Genomic DNA, 19,019 nt, shown 5'->3' on the forward strand with positions numbered 1-19,019 from the left:
GTAAGAGTTGGGCCTGTTTCCACAGTCAGGATGATGGGGTGGCGGTAGGATTCTTGCTGGCTTGTACCTGTGCGGACAGATCAGGCATCATGGTATTAGAAAGTCAGTGCCTATTCCAGTAGCTAACCATTGCTTCATAACAAATTCATTCATAAACCCTGGAAGAGCTGAAATATGCATAAAACGGACACAATTGCATGCAGTAATTATTATTTCTTCCAATTTCATTAAAAGTAGTTAGTGAGAAATCGTCAGGACTTTAATTTTTCACAGTATGAAAAACAATTCCTGGGATAGGTTGGAAATTTAATTCAGAAGTTCTGGATTTCTGTTTTTGTTTTTTCAATTCCAGGCATGAAACTGTCCATATCCTACCTTGAAAATTACTCCTGCTCTGCATTAGCACGTCTATACTCCAGCATTTTATTTTCTATCTGTTTGTGCTTCAAATCAGTAAAACCTGTGTTCCAGGTGGTTTGGCTCTCTCTAAGATCAGTGGATAGTCAATCTTTTGGCATCCTGAGGTGCCAAGCTGAGGCTGTCCCTGAATAGATATTAGCAGAGAACTTCAAACAAACCCAAAAAACACTTCTGACTTGCAGACCTCCATAATACTAAGACACAGTCTCAGGTCTTAGATTTGAAATATTGAAATATGAGAGAGTTAAAACATGATGCTCTACTGTCAGACAGGGCAGGTGCTATGTTCTCTCTCACCTTTTTACATTACCAGAGAGCAAGCTGTACAGGGAGAAGCATATTGTTCTTCTTAAAGGCTCTGTTGCATCTTTGGGTAGGTGTGCCTCTTAAAATATGCATATTCACAGTCACCAGTGCAGAAATCTCTCTCCTTTCCTTGGATGAGCCTATGGTATAAAAAAACACAAGACCCCTCTATCATTGCTTCATTTGATCTGATTTTTTTTTTTTTTGAATGTACCATACTAAGTAAATAAACTTTTGTTTCCTGTTAGAGAAGTCTGGTTATCAAGCTTTATGGCTCAGCATATAAAATGTTTCCATTGTTCATTATGTTCTTTAACAGAAGTAGCACAAAGACTTAAATCCAATAGTAAAACCAGAGCTCCACAGCAAGTGGTAACACTCTTCACACATTATAAGAAAGATTTATAATGTGATTAGCCTGGGTTGACCCACTGTCTCCATATAGGAGGCCCAAGATACCACATTACTTACTCTTTTCTGTTGGAGGACCAGATGTACATCCTAACCTGGGATCAGAGGTCCCACAAAATCAAGCTGACCTGTAGTTATATGTGGCAAAGCTCAGAAGACCTCAGAGGAGGCTCTGGCATGCTCCCTTGCATAATTTGACCAATTTTCCAAAAATAAATTAGATGGTATCTGGAAAACTCTGATTTGTACCATTTGTTCATATGGTGTTTTCTGGCCTGAGACTTTGCACAGTGTAGTTCATTCTCCATCACAAACAGAGGAAGGATCCCAAATCAGTTTTAGGATGGAACTAGATAGCCGGTTACTAGTTTTGCTGTCACTAAGCAATTTAAATAGATAGGTAAAAAAGGCAGGGCCCAGCTACAGTGAAATAAGAGATACTGTTGAACTCTTATTTCACTGTAGCTGGGGCCAGTCTTTCCTGCCTCTTCACTGCAGCAGGAAATCTGAGCAGGTATCTGTCATGATGCATTTTGTTGTGATAAACTATTGGCATTTAAAAGACTAAACTATACTTGACTTTATTTCTTCACATAAGATTTTAAAGAATAAAGGAGATAGCTGACAGTATAAATATTATTGTCTGAAGATAGGTCCCTAGTTTCCTCATAAATCAAGTAAGATTAAATCAATGGTAGAGCAAAGTAAAGGATGTTTTCAGTGAAATAATTTTATGGATTTTGCATTGGACTTCATTATTCCTCCCTCTCTTCCTCCCTCCCTCCCTCCCTTCAACTTTTACCTGATCAGTTCTCTGGCCCAGTTCACTGCATAAACACAAAATCATTTGTGCTCATATACGGGAAGGGAGGAATGAGGACAGGAGCCTGTTAGTGCTGGCCAGGAATGCTTCTTCCAGTACCAGTGCCAGCTTTTGCTTACCAGAAGTGTTTACTGAACAGCAACAACAACACAGGTGAGTCTTTAGTCAGTTTGTATCTAACATGTAATTAATGCTTTGGCTTTGTGTTTATGCATGTTTTCAGGGAAATTTTGGTCAAAAGAGTTACAAATTATAAAAATCACCCTATCTAGGAAATATTATTGACACATTGTAACTAATAATATAGCATATGATTGAGTATGCAATTAATTTCAGAGAAAACATTTGACTCCCATAATTTGCCCTATTTAGCAATAACAACCGATTTCTTTCTACTTCTAGGGCTTTTATCCTCTTCTTTGAAACAAGCTTTCCTTTCTGCCGGAGACAGTTCTCTGTACTTCCTCCGAGAGTAACTGTCCCAGGGATAGGGCTCTTGCTCATCTTTTCAAACATTCACCCTTTTCAGTTTCTGCTCTGTCAGCAACATTATCTCATTCAAAGTCTATTCAAGTTGCTCTTCAAGTTTCAGAAGTGTTCTTTTGTGTGTGAGATGTCTTAGTTCAGGCAAACTCATAAGTCCTCCCAGAAAAATAAGTAAGTAAAAAAAAAAAAAAGTAAAACAACAGCTGTTACTGTGGGAACTTAAATCTAGCATTGCCAAGCCCAAAGCTTTCTAAAGCTACTAAATTGGCTTTCAAATCTGTTTGGGACCCAAATGGGCTTCTATCTATTTTACTTCTTTATTTAGCTCTTATGGGTCACTTTCTAAAGTTTTTCCTCTGAAAAAATGAGAACAGAAATCCTACCTCTTATGCCATAAAACCTGGGATTCCAAGTTAACATAGTTGATAGTAGCTGAAAATTTAATGAAAAAAATCCCTGCTAGATAATGTAGATGTCAAGATGAAATCAAAAAACTTTGATTTTACTAACTTATTGCTATTATTATATCTGGGAAAACACTATAACATTGCTGGTTATTAGCACAATGAACTCTGACTTTCAAATACCAGCTGGTCTTTACCTCCACAGTTCTGCTTTCTCAGTAACTCTATTTACAGTACTATAAAAAGTGTCTGTTATTTACTGCATTTACAGTTATACACCCAAATTCCAAAGTATAGGTTAATCTGTGAAGCTCCTTAAAGTTTGATCAAGTCTGGTTAAATTCCGCACTATGCGGAAAAAATATTCCGGAGATGAAGGTCACGTGACAGAGAAAAAAATTATTTTTTTTTGCCTTACCTACATAGGAAGGTATATAATAAATACAAAATGAGTTATTAGCATTACAGAACAATTATTCTTCCTTTGATTTGAGTCACTTTGTATTCTCCATTGCTTGTTTTTAACTCCCTCTAAAAAATGGAGGAAGGAAAGTGCCCAGATATGATTTTTGTACAAGTCTGATTAATGTGTTTAATTGATTTGTATCATTTAATAACAACACAGATCACAGGAAAGTCAACTGGAGAGAAGACTTACTTTCTCTAACACAGAACACAAAAGGAGTGAAGAAACCCATTGGCACTTCTGGCTCCCTCAAGTAAGAACAAAAAGACGGATGTTCCTTTAGCCTTTAATGTAGTTGTACCTGCTTTGACTCACACTCTGCATTTCTGAAGGCTACTGTACACCCATTGCTCCATAGAAAGTTTCTTAAATTATATGTATTTACAGTAAACAACATGTACATTTTAGGGCTCCGTCTCAGATGTGCTTTCTTAATTGATGTCAGTTAGAAGTCAGTTGATGATCTGAAATTTGATCTTTAAAAAGTTTTTTAAATCATGATATCCTTATCCTAGAAATATTTATGAAATTGTAATAATACTTTAGTGAAAAAGATTAAATATATGGTTTCAACTTTTTAACAATTCTATTTGGAGAGACTAGCTGACCAGAGGATAGACTTTTAATACATTTCTTCTGCATAGATAAGCAAATGTTTTATTTTGGAGAAATATATTTGGTTCTGTGCAGAGACTGCTTGAAGAGGCAGCTGGGTGAAGAAGGGTTTATATTCTACATTGGATTCTGAGCAGAGACAATTCTTGAGAAAGAATTGTTCTATAGGAGTTGAATATTGAAGCTGATTTGAGATATCGGAAAAAAGAATTGTTTATTGCTGCTTGATCACATCTGTTGAGAGATTAGTTTATGCAATGTATAATAAAATAAGATTATACTTGGAATCAGTCATTGAAATCTGGGTGCGGTCTTTCTCCATGAGGAAAGCATTTTGTCATGTAACAAATATGTAGATGTAGATATCTACAACCATTAAAGAGAGAAGTGACTTCTATGTTAGAATGAGAAGTGAAGAAGAAAAACAATATTATTAAAGTTTCTGGAGAAAATGTATTTCTCCAGAGAAAAAGTAGCTGCATTTCTTTCTTTTGTACTTGGCATAGGAAAGCACTCTGTATGAGAAAGCAGTAAGCTAGTGATCATATAGGACCGAGGCTCTCTTCCAAGCTTTACCTTTTGTCTATTACATGACACTGATAAGTTGCCTTGCCTTTCTGTGCCCCACTGTATAGTGTGGTAGAAGTGTTTTGAGATTTCTTCTAAAAGGACCTACCTGGATTAAATATCATTATTAAAATATTACTCTTTTATACAAAAATTGAACTGTATATTTATGAGAAGACTACAGATTTGCAAGCAGGTGGTGATGAAATTAAAGATCTGGCTTGTTCTTGAATATAATTCCTGTTTATCTGAATTATTTCAAACAAGAAGAAGGACTTATCCACAAAAAGCAATGCATTAAGTAAAATTTTTCTTCAGCATGATGGAAAATATACCGTGATCAATTCTTACCCAAGGCTCACACTTAAGGATGAGATATAGGAATATTTAGTTGCCTAGAGAAATTTTCTAGTGATAAACCAACTACAAAGTAAAAGATCAAGGGAAAACTAGAAGTAGTGCCCTAAAATTTTGTGACGGCAACTTCAGGCACTGAGTTACCTTAAGCCTACATTGCTAGGTATTAGAATAATAAAGATTTCCTCAAAGTTTCAAGGACTTCTTTGGCTCTTCCTAAAATATCTGTTCCACAGCTTAAATTACCCTGATTTAGTGAATACATTTAATTAGACCTTTTAATATAATTTTATTTATTTTAGTTAGACCATTTTATTAGATCTTATGAAAATAAGAGACCGAATACAGGAGTCTCCATGAACTGTGTAAGTGTACAAGTGTCTTTCTCTGTGGCCCAGCCTGCAGGACATTAATTTTAATCTCTAAAACGTTGCTGCAGTCTTATCTGTTAAAAGTAGATTTACAGGCTGATATCTAATTCTGTAGTCCTCTAATGTGTTCTGTAACTCGGTAGTTTCTGTAACTCTTTAGGAAACAGCTCAAGGAAATGACACTCATTTAAAATGTAATTTAAATTTGTTTTTCCCCAAGGTAGGTCTCTAAAAAACCAATTTAATCTGCAGCAGTTACTTTGCTCATTTACTTAGAAGAGACCCATTTTTGACTTCCTATAGGTTTGGTTCAGTAAAGCACTGGAAATAGTCTAGTACAAGAAACAACACTTTCATGAAGATGACTTTTGAAAAAAGTCTTATTGTGGGAAACCTCTTCTGTCAAATAAGGAACATTTTCACTATGGGCCACTTTTGTTGGTTGCAGAGACCTGTTATTAACCAATAAAAATAATTTTAATATCTAGCATGAAATTAAAAATCATAAGTTACACAAAGGTTATTATATTCCACACTTTTTAATTCTCATTGAAATAAAAGAGAGATTAATGTTCTCAGCCTCTCATATGAACAGCTTCTGCAATCAGGTCAAGAAAATCCTTTTGTGATCATTAGTCTCACTAGTCACCATTAAAATTTGGGGAACGTTGGACATATTTAAAATATTCTGAGATGCATATTGAAGTTATTAATACTATTTTTCAGACAGGTATAAGGAAGCCTGTATAGCTGTGCTCCTGGACAAAGTCCAAAAGTGGCTCTTAGATAAATCTTTACTTAAAGAAATGTCAAAGAAATTGAAAGAAAACCTGTTGTCCGAATTGTTGCTTAAAATTTCTACTACTGAGCATGGGACTCTTGCTAAAGCAGCAGCTTCTCAGTGCAACGTCCTCCAAAAGACAGCAAGTCTGGATAGCTTGGCTTCCTCATTTACGTCTATGAATGCATTTTTTTTTTGACAAAAATACTGTGAAGTTACTTACAGTGTCTCCTATTCACTGTCTCTCCTTTTCCCCCAACACAGTATCCAATGGTGCCTTTCAAATCCCTGAGAAACCCTGTTGCAAGGAAGTCTGCAACAGTAACCACGTCTGCAGTTCCTTAAATTAGGATATAAGGAAGATGAGATACTTTTATAGAGGTGATGAATATGTTTTAAAAGGATAGTTCCGTATCTGTAGATTTTGCATCACTTCATAGAAGCAAGGGTGATTTCTTCTATAACTAAGGGCAGCAGGATCTGCCAAAATTTAGGGCAATCCTATAACAAATGAAGTCATAGTACCACATAAATAACTTGAGATTGTCTTCTGGTGTAAGATAGTATAGTCCATTTGAAAGAATGGAATTGTCAGTATCTTGTCCAGTATTCATTCATTGCTGCCAAGGTGGGTAATGACTCCATAGCTTGTGTTTATGAAGGATTCCTTTCTGATGTTGAAACTTATTTTTTCTTTGGAGTTTTCTAACAAACTTACTGAGTTATACTTTCTGAGTTTGGGTTTATTTAGCTGAGCTTATAAGATAAAGACTACTTTTTTTTGGTAAGGAAAATTATGTATGCATACTCATTAAGAACTACATTTTAGGAAAAGATTGTACTCTGCAGTGATATATTCCATGGGTATTATCTATTTATAAGCATACAGTAACTGAGAGGTAAGCAGTTTTATCACAACAATATTTTACATTTAGCATGATTATTCACAAATGTTCTCTCTGGCGTGTTCCTAACAGTCCTAGTTCCTGAAATAAAACTGTAAATCTTCACATGTGTTGAGACAGAAAGCTCATAAAGACAATCAGCTTTGTAAATCTGGCTTGTAAAGAAATGCAACCTTAAAAGACTCACGCTGGTTGTATTACCCTAGAATGGATTTACTCTGGTATAGATGGAATGGGTCTAACTCAGCTTGCTGAGTTTACTTTCCCTAGAGTTCAGTATGCTTTTTAGTGACTCAATATGTCTCTTAGTACATTCAATAATTAAGCCAACCTTTCAATATAGTGAATAATTATGAGAAATACATTTTGAAAATATGCTGAGAATAAAGAGACATTTTTGAATGAACAGAAACAAAATCAGATTCTGAATTTCTTCCTTCAGATTTAGTACATTTGCAGCTTCCAAGCAAACTGCAGTGCCTACCTAAGGCCTATTTAAAATTCAGTGGGACTTCTCTGTGAATTGCTTGATGGAAAATATTATTTTACTCACATTTAAAGGTAATAATGAAAATGAGTTAATAATTAATGAAAATGAGTTAATAATCTATAGAAACATGAATTTACACCTCAGATCTTAAACATTTTTCACATATTTTTCAATTTGGGAAGAGGAAAACTTACCTCACCCTAAAATGCTTGTGCAAAAGTATTTAAGTGATAGAGGTAATCATGTGGGCCTTTGAATTTTAAACAAATTTCACCCTAGTGAATGCAGGATTGGAAGCCATTTTCTATTAATTGTCCCACAAAATACACTGCTTGTTGCTGACGTTCTCTGATCTACACCTTTGCAATGGAGGGACATAAGTGATATTCTGAATTATTATCCAGGATTCTGAGAAGCTTTCATGGTGGTTTATTTCAGTCCCTTAATTTCAGTCCCTAAACACTCCAAATTCCAATCAACTGTACAAGTTTACAGCGAAGAAACTTTTAAAACATGATCAAGGTTGCACATACATAAATATTATTTAGGAAAACATATGATACTGGAGAAGAGAATGACATAAAGCAATAATCTATGCGATTATTATGCATAATGCAGTGGTAATAGCACGACTGATTGAAGACCGCATTGTTATCATGTAGGATAATCAGGATATTAAAATGTAATCATGCAGAGAAAGCAGATTTAAGAATATTAGAAAGATCAGATATGGCTCAACTTCAATTTCTGTTGATATCATGATGAAGAAACAGTATAAAAGGCTCTTTATAAAAACCTAGATTAGATTATATTGGCTGTGGGAACAAAAACAGACTGTCAGGTAAAACTGCTGAAGTATTTAATATGTTTCCTGAAGGCACTAAGATAGGCAAACCAGTAGTAGTTCTTGAAGACTAAATTCTGTTTTCTGTCTTTTCTAAGTGATTACTTTGAATTTACCTTAGCCTTAATAGGAGCACATTTTGAGCTATATTAGTGTTCTAAATGAGATTCGAATCAGCCTTCCTAAAATTCAGCTAGCATTAAACTTGGTTTATAAGTAAAAAAGTCGTGCGTCCTTAAGATGGTGGCAAGCTGTGTATGGACTGGGCGTAAGGAAGATGAGATATCTTTAAAAGGTGGTGAATATCTCTTGAAAGAATAGTTCCATATCTGTAGATATTTCACTACTTCACAGAAGCAAGTGTGATTTCTTCCATAACTAAGGACAGTATGATCTGATTTAAAAGAGAAACTTTTTAAAGTTATGCTCTTTTCTCAAAAACAGGAAAGTAATATCAGTGAATACTTTTCTTATCAACAAGAAAAAGTAAAAAAAAAAATCCACTAATCAAAGAACCTCAAAGCTTTAATAGTAGTCTAAAATGAGCTGGTTTTAAGTGGTTAAAATGTATATGCAGAAAAAAGGCTCTGTATTTTGAAAGTGGACAGAACAGTTGCTGCCTACTACATCACCCGACTATCCTAGCACACTGATTCTTAATTAGATCTGGTAGGGATGGGAAATGAAGGAAAACAAATTTCCTTCTTGGCTTAGGACTCTGAAATGAGTACCTTACCAAGGTGCTATAACAGCACTTCGCATCTGGGGTTCTTGTGATTTATTAGATTTTATAGGTTATCACTGTATATAAGTTTACCAGATCTGCACTAATCTTTTATGAAGAACCTAGGAGAGGTGGATTATAAAGGGACAACGGAGGCGCAATATGAACTCTGCAGACTATCAATATAGGAAGTTTTGCTCTTACCAAGACCTTCTCAAGTATGTTGAAAGCTCTAGCATTTAATATGTTAAAGAGGGATTGCAATAAACATAAAAAAGAATTTTCTAGATGCCCACAAATCTTATTGGACGCCGAATCATCAGGGTGTCATTTGCTGTCCTGAGGTCATATTTTAGTGTTCCCCTGCCTTGATTGAGGACCAATACGTAGAGTCAAAGAACCCACTGACAGGCAATACTGAAATTGAACAATGGTATAACCACCTGCATAATAGAAAAGGTTGAGGTAAAAAGTGTCTAGAGGTAAAAGCAAATACAGAATTTGCCCATATTGTGTAGGCTTACTTACTGTGTCCCTTAGTAGCTACTAAGATGGTTTTGTTTCGTTTTCAATTTGTGTATCCTAATTTGTGAAAGTTTTTTTTTTCTTGTATTAGTATTTGTCTGACTCTGAGACTAGTTTTTAAAGACCGAGTATATTTAGTCTGCACAAATATCTTGGCCAACCCAAGGATTAAGCCAGAAATTTAAATCTATATTGAAAATGAAAAATATATCTATTTACAGTAGAAAAGGCTTTGCCTCCTTGCCACCTTCTGTGGACTACTAAATTCTAGTATTTTTCTTTTTTTTTTCTATGCAATGCATACCTTCTTTCCCTGTGTTTAGTAGATTCTTCTATAGCTGATTTAAATGTTTATTGTCAAGCTGTTCACAAGAAAAAAAGACATTTATGTCCGGCACATAAATGAAACTCTTCAGGAAGAAGAGATAGCCTCTTCATTTTCATACTGTGTGAAAAAGAAAGGATTAATTCAGTTTCTATCCCCAGTCTGTAAGAGGATGATTTTGATTTACAGAAATTATCTGCCAAAAAATTCTACCTTGGCTCTGGTAAGCGCAATATATCAGTGCTGTCTATATCCAATTTTACAGAAACTAGTCACTTTTTACTGTAGCCTGAGGCAGATCATCAAGATATAGAAGCAAAATAAATCATTACTTAATCTTTCAAGTATTTGCTATATTGTTTTGACTTTTATGGGAGATATTCATGATGTTCCCTCTTTTTTCTTTAGAACATTTTCTTTATAAAGTGAACCATGTCTAAACATTCAGCATTTTACAGATGAAGTTTTGCTTTTAGGTTACAGCATGGTAGAAAATGTGTGAATCTCAATCTTAAAAAGAAACTGATTCTGAGCTTCAGGAGATTTTTAAGTCTAAAATCCAAAAGATTTCAGGGAAATCACTCTCTTAAGCTTTTTCCATTCTTGTGTTTGCTCATGGCCTTCAAAGTATGTGTTTCCTCAATCATAGGAACTTCATTCTCTGCATATTTGCAGTAAATATTATGCAACATAAAGTTAAAATTGGACAATTAATGATCCTTTAATCTGCTTTGAAAATGGAGAGGTGTAAGTTGGTTCAGGGAGCACGAAATTGTGGCATTCTTGGTTCAAATTCCGTTCAGGCCTGCAGATACCAGAATGTATTGCCCTGTAACAGCTATTTGGCCACCACTCAAAGACAGGTTTGGCAATTCTGGTTTATCTTCCTGTAAATAAGTAGCCACATGACAACAGAAAAGTTTGCCGATAGACGTTTGTTATATCATCTTAAAAACTCTAGGTATGTAAGGATTAATCCACCCTTTGATTTGCTGAGATAATCATTCATATTTAATGGGAACAGATAATCTTTTGGCTAAAGGAACACCGCTGAGAACTTTGACTATGGGCAAGTCTTTTGGGTGAGATTTAGATGTGCAAGCTGAAGGGCTTTTGGGTTGCTGGTTCAATCCTCTGTGGCTGAGAGGCTGTAGAGCACAACTCTGACTTCCTAAATAGCTCCTTTAGCTAATAAGTGAGCATACAGGAGGAAAGTGTTACCTCTTCTTCTTGTCCTTTGGCAGCAGTATCACAAAGAAAAAGTAAGCCAGATATCCCTATGCAAAAAACAGCCCTTGTTCAAAGGGCAGCTAAGTTCAGTCTCCCATGGGTACTGAACTCAGAGCTTCAGGCGTCCAAAACATTGGAATGGAAATTGGAAACCCTTCTGTTAAACGTTCTCGCGATGCTTACACCTCCACTCCAAAGCGCATATTTCCTGGGGATCCCAAACCTACCTGTTTAACTCCCTCCTTTCAGTCTATGAGGAGTTTAGACTCTTGCCTTAAGCATTCCTCAAATCAGATGTCTAAAAATCTGGAAATAAGCAGATGTTTGTGGATTTGGGCTGCAAGGCTTAGCTTTAGAATGCTACAGTTGGTTAGTTTTAGTCCTACTCAGCTATGGAAATCTACATATAAGTGGGCACATCTCCAGTAGTCACCTTATCTCGCTCACCCCAGGTTCTTCAGCAGAGAATATCTAATGCTCACTCAATTGATTAGTCAATATGAAACACTTTTTGCCCAAAATTACATGAAATCTTTTCTTCAGTGTGTGATTTGCATGGTCTAACTTTAGCCACCTAGAAAATAGCTTCTAGGCTAAATTAGCGTCCAAGATTCTGTCTATAATCAATGGGGAGAATCAAGTAGCTCCAAATAACAGTTATTTCACCTTAGTCCCTCTTTCAGTATGTAATAAATGCTCTTATAAATGCTCTTACAAATGCTCCCCCTACATTGATAGAGAAGAACACTAGATGATAAACTTAGACCAAATGGCTTTTATAGTACATGAACCATATCATTAACTTTTGCTACTAGATGAGAGGCATAGTAATGAATAAACACATTTGAGACTGATTTCAAGAAGTGTATTACATGTACTAGTTTCATTTTAAAGTAGTACTTGCAAAAATTACCAGACTTAAGTTCTTTGGAGAATGAACTTCGATGTGGTTCTGTCTTTTTGCCAACAATATTAATACATTTTTCTTCTGATATAGACATGTATCATTTGAATTGTACTCAACAAAAAATACATTGCTTTTGCTAGAAAAGGGCTGTCAAATAATGATGGTGATGTGCTGCCACTGATTGGACTAGATTTAAAAAAAAAAGCAGATAAAGGAGTGATCTATGATGTTATTTTTTTTTCACTTTTCCTACCTAAGAAATCATTACAGTATGTTCTTTTGTACTTTCTTCTTCCTATATAGTTCTTGTAAATATTTTCATTTAAAAATGTGACTTATACTTTAGGACTATTTACCCAGAAAATATTTTTCTTTTAAAAGAAACAGTGGTTTAGTAGAAATAAAACATAAGAAGCAACTATGCTGAAGAGCATTAATCCTGTGATATGAAGAAAACTATCTAAGAGTCTGTTTAGACAGATGCGCTGTCAGAGATTAAAAGCATTACACCATTAGCTAGCTAGGACTGAAGATCTTTGTGACTATCAGAATAATGCATATTGTAATTTTTATGCAAAATATTGTAATAAATTGCTTAGATTTCCATGTTACTTCTTCCCGGGTGAATTCACTCAGAAGTATACTATGCTTTGAAATAATAAAATAAATGTAACCTACTAACACAATATACACAATATAATATTATGACTAAGATGACCATTTCCAAGATGAAATTTTTGTCAATTTGCAAAACATACTTTTAGACTTCAGTGGAAATAAATAATTGCAATTCCTATTTAACGTTTATATAGCAATTTTGCTCCATTAGGCCTTAATGACCCTTTTTTCTAAAAAATGGGCTGGGTACTCAGTTTCCTGATTCAAATTCTTCCTCATAAACAGAGGCTTTGGTAAGCAAATTACCTACTGTTCTAAAATGCAGAAGAGTATTATACATAGTTTAGGGCAGTAACTGGTCTATATTTTGCGTATGAAAAGGTATACATTAGACGTGGGATAGACAGCATGTCCAAAACAGCAGCTCCTCCATTAGTAGAATGAAAGTTGAGAAATGAAATAACTTCATTATGTATTAATTTGCTGATCAGTTAGACAAATTAATCTTTCAAAAGCAATTAAATACTTTAATGCAAATACGGAGAGATAGAGTCTGTTCAGAGTCAGTGCATGATTAGTGTCCTTGTTACATGAAGTCCTAGCATGACTTTCCCAGTGAGTACCCGATGAAGATACAGCTTGGTGATGGTAGAAGCCTCCCAAAGCGTACGCAAAGAAAGTAGTAGAAAATCATGAAACAGCATTAGAAAACCCTGTTTCTAACAGGGTAAGAGTTCTCGCAGGAGCCCAAAGCACAGATTACAATTAATTTTCAGTGCACTACTTTGCAGAATTATCAGCACATCAGCAGCAAAGCTATTACTCATTCTGAGAACAGTTTCCTAATGCCAATGGCTATTTTGTGTTGGTTAAAAAAATAGGGGTATTAGAGAAAATTACACAGATGTAGAGATATACAAGTATACATAAGAAATGCTTTCCAAGTTTTCTTGCTCTTGACCTTGTCTTTCTTATGACTTGCCCTTCTGTCAGCACATCAGTTTGCAGTCCCATCACTGTCACCTATTTCACATAAAGTTTCCTACAAAAGCAAATGGAAAAATTTAAAGCTCATTAATACCATGCCACTTTACCTGGGAGAACAGTTAGTCTGCTACAGGATACTGATTTTTGTTCAGAGTTTGTTCTTGCTGCAGAGTTAGTGCAGATGTTATTGTTTCAGTGCTCACTGACCTCCCTGAATTTGGCTGTGCATTCAACTCAGACTGGCCATCAAGCCTGGGAGTGTATGTTTGATCTCAGTGTTCCTGCTCACTCACATTAACCGATCACTTTGATCAGATCTCACTCACTCACTATAGTAAGGACTTTGGTTTTGCCAAATAATTGCTGGTAATCCTTCAGCGTCCTCCCACAATTTCCTCCTATGCTATGACTAGAACAGGGGACCTGTCTGATCTATCTTACCATAATTAATTAGTAATCAGCATCAAAATTTCCACTAGACATCTTATTGTTCACATTCACAAAAAAAGGCAAGTATGATATTCAGACAAATTAACAGCTGCTATGACTTAGATGGGTTCCAGTGAGTTTAAACCACGTTGAAGGGTTTGTATTAATCAGAATGGCAGAATTCTGCTCAGTACAGCAGTCTACTTCAAATTCCTTATGGCGATGCAGCTTGTTACTACTTGCAGTTTAGGCAAGACTGAGGTTGAAGGGGAGAGAGAGTACAGTCATCTGCAGGAGTTCTCCTTACATTGAATAAAATATATTCTATAATTGTAATGCAGTTGTATTTTTTGTTTTAATAGCAGTATCTAATATGAAACTATGAGAATTTAAAGCTGGATGGATGAGGTTGTGGTCTCTTCTTTCGATTTCAGTCTAACGAATCAGTGACATTTTTGCTGTAGCTGTCCTCAAAACCCCACAAAGGTCAATATCATATCTGACATGAAGACAAACATATAGTAAGTTAAACATTAAAAGGCTTTAAAAAGAGAAATATACTCAATACTGTGTGAACAGTACATGGCATCACGTTTTTTTTTTTCTTTAAATTCAGCCACAACAGGAAATTAAAGAGCCAGTATGTCTTCCGGGGGCATCGTTAGTGAAGGATGTTTATTAATTATGTAGCTGAGAAACACAGTTCTTTTGAATTCATTCTTCCCTTTTGGCGTCATAGCATACTTGATACCACACAGGAAGATCCCAGTCCTGTGATGAGCTCTACACAGTTTTAACAGTCCACTCTTTCAATTACAGGACCAACACTTGTGATGTTGGTTACAGAGAACACATACTTGAAGCACATTATCTTTGACTTCTTCCTATATCGCAGAAATAGTTACTGAAAATATAACTGCCAAGAAAGTATGTTAAGTGGATACACCAGATCAGCTCTCTGAATGCATGCCACATACTTCTAAATGAAAATTCTTGGCTCCATTTGAACTTTTTCTACTCAAATAAATATCTGCAAATCAATTTAAAAGCATCTGTAAACTTGTGCTTTGATCAATTTTCTATACTCCAAGGATCAGCAGATAAAAATGGGGAATCTCACTCAACATAGATATCATTATTACCAGTTGGAAAAAGAACAGAGTACGAAATTGGTTAAAACATGACAGTTAATTAAAACAGAAGTGTTGTCAATACTTTTCTCTTTCACCCAGGAGACTAACACCATAGGCCACCTGAGCAGGATGTGATCTGGCATTAGGGAGCTTAGTCTCGTCTGCACTGCTAAGATGTTATGGAGAATACGGAAGCATGCAGAAGATCGACATTTTCTGCCTTGAGAGAATTACATCAAGAAGAGACCCCAGCTGCTCAGCATTAAGCAGGTCAAGCTGGCAACAGAATAGGAGATTTGAACATGTGGGACCCAGAGTGCTCAACAAAAAATAACTTGGGGGAAGAAATACCCTCTTTATGAAATATGTTGGAATTCTCCACTTCAAGAAGAGAAAAGACAATGTGACCAATAATTATCAGCGAGGCAGTATTTAAATCTGCTGTAAAGGTTGAAATATGCGAATCTACCAATTTCAGGGTCTGATAAAGTAATGGTGAATGGTCTAGAATTGAGTAGATCTAGATCTTAATTGATCTATTGAATAAAATTCATCTTGTCGTAACAGTAACAATGTTGTGGTGGTGGTGATCATCCAAGGTAAAAATATTAGCAAGACAAGGGGTGTGAGAAAGGTAATATATTTTACTAGGCTGGAGGACATCATTCGGAGACGAAGGTATTTTGGGGAAGACAGACCGCCTGTAGGGAGAAGTTTTGCAGGGACCTGAAGAGGTTTACAGATCCAGAAGGAGGTCTGCTGTTTCCTGTTCTTTTAGTTGATATGATAGCAGCCCATTAGTGGTGGCTCTACTGCCTTTTCTTAGCTAGTGGGGATCTGAACAGAAAATACTGTAGCAGATGTTTCTGTTCATGTGTGTGTGTAACGCAGCAGAGGTTTAAAAGAAGAGAATAGAAAACAACAACAGAATAGGCTATTTGTTATCAAGGTAACACTAAGGAGATGAGAATATTAAGCAGTTATATATTAGAAAATGGGGGAAAAAGGCAATTATCTTGTAAAGGACTTTGCAAGAGTCTCCTACAAGCCTCATTTCACGCTCAGGCTGAGTATGAAAATATCACATGTCCATTTCTACAAGCCTGGGAAGACCAAGCAACATGCCTGCTGTGCATAGATATGCAAGAACTCTGTAAGCTGTTTAAGAGTTAATTTAAAAGGAAGCAGAATTGTTATATATTGGAAGAAATTGTTACATAATATATCTTTGTAAGGTATTACTTTCATTGTGTTATAATACAACGTGTCACTTAATATAGAATCAGTGAGAAAGATTTCAGCAACATTGATGAAGATACAAAAACTTGGAGTTAGAAAACCCTGAAACACTACCCAGAGCTGTTCCATCAGATCATAACATGACCCACAAGCTGTTAGTCAACAATAAATTCAAAGCCATTTGGCTTTGCTATAATATATTAATATAAAAGTACCTCAGAAGTTTTCAAAATAGTTTAAAGAATTAGCAAATATTAGTGGGTATTCAAATTTTGAGAAAAAGTGGAGCTAATCTGGAAAAGACAGAGAAAAATCTTGCAAAATCAAACTTGCAACTTTCCTACACTTCTTCCTATTAGCAGTGGAGAAATAAGGAAATGTCTTCCCAACCTCATAGATATTCTCATACCCATCCTTTCAGGAGAAGCATTTACAAACCTAGCATCATACTTTCTTCATGAAGGTATAATAGATCCATGAGCTAGTCCATATACATCAACAGTGGAGACAGTGCCACCAATAGTTTACTTAATTAGGCATATCCTCCACTTAAAAAATGTATATGATGATTCTGCTGAAAAGAAGTTTTAACTGTTTGTACAGCTTTGAATGGGGGTCTCAACAGGTGGATTGTGATCAGCGGTTTCTTATTTGGAAAAATTCTCAAAGCAGGATAGCTGTGAACGGAATGAAGGGTATAGAAAGGAGAGTCACAGAATCACAGAATCACAGAAAGGTTTAGGTTGGAAGAGACCTTTAGAGATCATCCAGTCCAACCTCCCTGCTCAAGCAGGGGCACCTACAGCACGTTGCCCAGGATCGTGTCCAGACGGGTTTTGAATATCTCCAGCAAAGGAGACTCCACTACCTCTCTGGGCAACCTGTTCCAGTGCTCAGTCACCTTCACAGTCAAGAAGTTTTTTCTCATGTTCAGATGGAACTTCCTGTGGTTCAGTTTCTGCCCTTTGCCTCTCGTCCTGTCGCTGGGCACCACGGAGAAGAGTCTGCCTCATCCTCTTGACACCCTCCCTTCAGGTACTTGTAGACATTGATGAATGATTGAAGGTCTTTCTCAAAACTTCCCATTGTTGCACTCTGTAAAACCATTGTTAACAAGATTATACATTGGAAAGTCCAACCAGCAGTGCAACTCCATTACTGGAGTTCAGAGTATCCACATCCTGGTAAGAGGGGGCCAGAGAACACAGAGAAGGCAGGGATACAGAATGCCTTCTTTCTTCAGTCTTTACTGCTAAGGCCAGCTCTCAGGAATCCTGGACCGTGGAGACAAGAGAGGAAGGCTGGAGAAAGAAAGACCCTCCCTTGGTTGAGGAGGATCAGGTCAGAGATCATTTAGGCAGACTTGACACCCCCGTCAAGGCCCTGACATCCATGGGCCCTGATGGGATGCATCCGTGAGTGCTGAGGGAGCTGGCAGACGTTAATTGCTAGGCCACTCTATCATCTTTGAAAGGTCCTGGAGATCAGGAGAGGTGCCTGAGGAAGAAAGCAAATGTCACCCTAGTCTTCCAAAAGGCAAGGAGGAGGGGCCAGGAAACTACAGGCCTGTCAGCCTTACCTCCATCCTGGGAAAGGTGATGGAACAGCTCCTCCTGGAGGTCCTCACTAAGCATGTGGAGGACAAGAAGGTGATCTAGGAGTCGTCAGCCTGGATTCACCAAAGGGAAATCATGCTTGACCAATCTGATAGCCTTCTCTGATGGAATGAGCAGCTGGGTAGATGAGGGGAGAGCAGTGGATGTTGTCTCCCTGGACTTCAGCAAGGCTTTTGACACTGTCTGCCATCACATCCTCGTAGGTAAGCTCAGGAAGTGTGGGTTGGAGGAGTGGACAGTGAGGTGGCTTGAGAACTGGCTGGGTGGCCGAGCTCAGAGGGTTGTGGTCAGTGGCACAGAGTCTAGTGGGAGGCCTGTATCTAGTGGTCCTCCGGGGTCAGTAGCGGGTCCAATACTGTTCAACGTATTCATCAATGACCTGGAGGAAAGGATAGAGTACCTCCTCAGCAAGTTTGCTGATGATAGTAAACTGGGGGGAGAGGCTGACCCACCAGAGGGTTGTGCTGCCATTCAGAGGGACCTGGACAGGCTGGAGAGCTGGGCGGAGAGGAACCTCATGAAATTCAACAAATTGAATTTCCTGCCCCTGGGGAGGAATAATCCCACGCAGCAGTACAGGCTGGGGGTTGACCTGCTGGAAAGTAGCTCTGACGAGAAGGATTTGGGAGTCCTGGGGAATAAGCTGACTATGAGCCAGCAATGTGCCCTGGTGGCCAAGAAGGCCAATGGTCTCCTGGGGTGCATCAGGCAGAGTGTTGCCAGCAGGTGGAGGGAGGTGATCCTGCCCCTCTCCTCAGCCCTGGGGAGGCCTCACCTGGAGTACTGTGTCCACTTCTGGGCTCCCCAGTGCAAGAGAGACATGGCACTGCTGGAGAGAGTCCAGCGGAGGGCTACCAAGATGATGAGGGGGCTGGAGCATCTCTCCTGTGAAGAAAGGCTGCGAGAGCTGGGCCTGTTCAGCCTGGAGAAGAGAAGACTGAGGGGGGATCTCATCAATGTGTACAAGTACCTGAAGGGAGGGTGCCAAGAGGATGAGGCCAGCCTCTTCTCCGTGGTGCCCAGCAACAGGACAAGAGGCA

General features: G+C 37.4%; 1 long non-coding RNA gene across 1 annotated transcript; it reads left to right on the plus strand.

The window, feature by feature from the left end:
- Positions 1–1,947: 1,947 nt before the first annotated feature.
- On the plus strand, positions 1,948–15,692 carry LOC138067493 (uncharacterized). The gene is made up of 3 exons (XR_011141559.1): positions 1,948–2,113; positions 3,476–3,569; positions 15,224–15,692. It is a non-coding gene; the product is annotated as an uncharacterized lncRNA (long non-coding RNA).
- Positions 15,693–19,019: the final 3,327 nt, after the last annotated feature.

Source organism: Struthio camelus, chromosome 5 (genome assembly GCF_040807025.1).
Source record: "Struthio camelus isolate bStrCam1 chromosome 5, bStrCam1.hap1, whole genome shotgun sequence".
In the NCBI taxonomy this organism is placed as follows: Eukaryota; Metazoa; Chordata; class Aves; order Struthioniformes; family Struthionidae; genus Struthio; species Struthio camelus.